The sequence below is a fragment of the Penaeus monodon genome, chromosome 23, assembly GCF_015228065.2.
Source record: "Penaeus monodon isolate SGIC_2016 chromosome 23, NSTDA_Pmon_1, whole genome shotgun sequence".
In the NCBI taxonomy this organism is placed as follows: domain Eukaryota; kingdom Metazoa; phylum Arthropoda; class Malacostraca; order Decapoda; family Penaeidae; genus Penaeus; species Penaeus monodon.
In genome coordinates, this window is record NC_051408.1 from 18,002,820 (window position 1) to 18,003,192 (window position 373).

Here is a 373-nt window from a genome sequence, read left to right on the forward strand (position 1 = left end):
AGCAGTTCGTCAACACGCTCTCTCTTTCTCTCTCCAGCCGAACCCAACGTTAGTCTGTCTGTTTAGGCTAATTGGCAATTTGGTTCCGCTGGTTGGCAGTTCAGATTATTTCTGACGAAGGACGAATGGGTGATTAGGAAAGATGAACGGAGAATGGGTTATTCCGTGCTTGGCGGAGGGAAACAAATGGTAGATGTAGAGATAGATAGAAGAGAAAAATAAGAGAAACAAGAGATATATGGTTAGTCAGAAGAAATAAAAGATGGATAGAAAGGCATAGGGCAATGAAGTAGATAGTGGAGAATAAAAAGTGGAGAAAGAGAAAGAGGGGAGGTACAGCGTCGAAAATATATAGATAGAGAAAGGGGAGAAT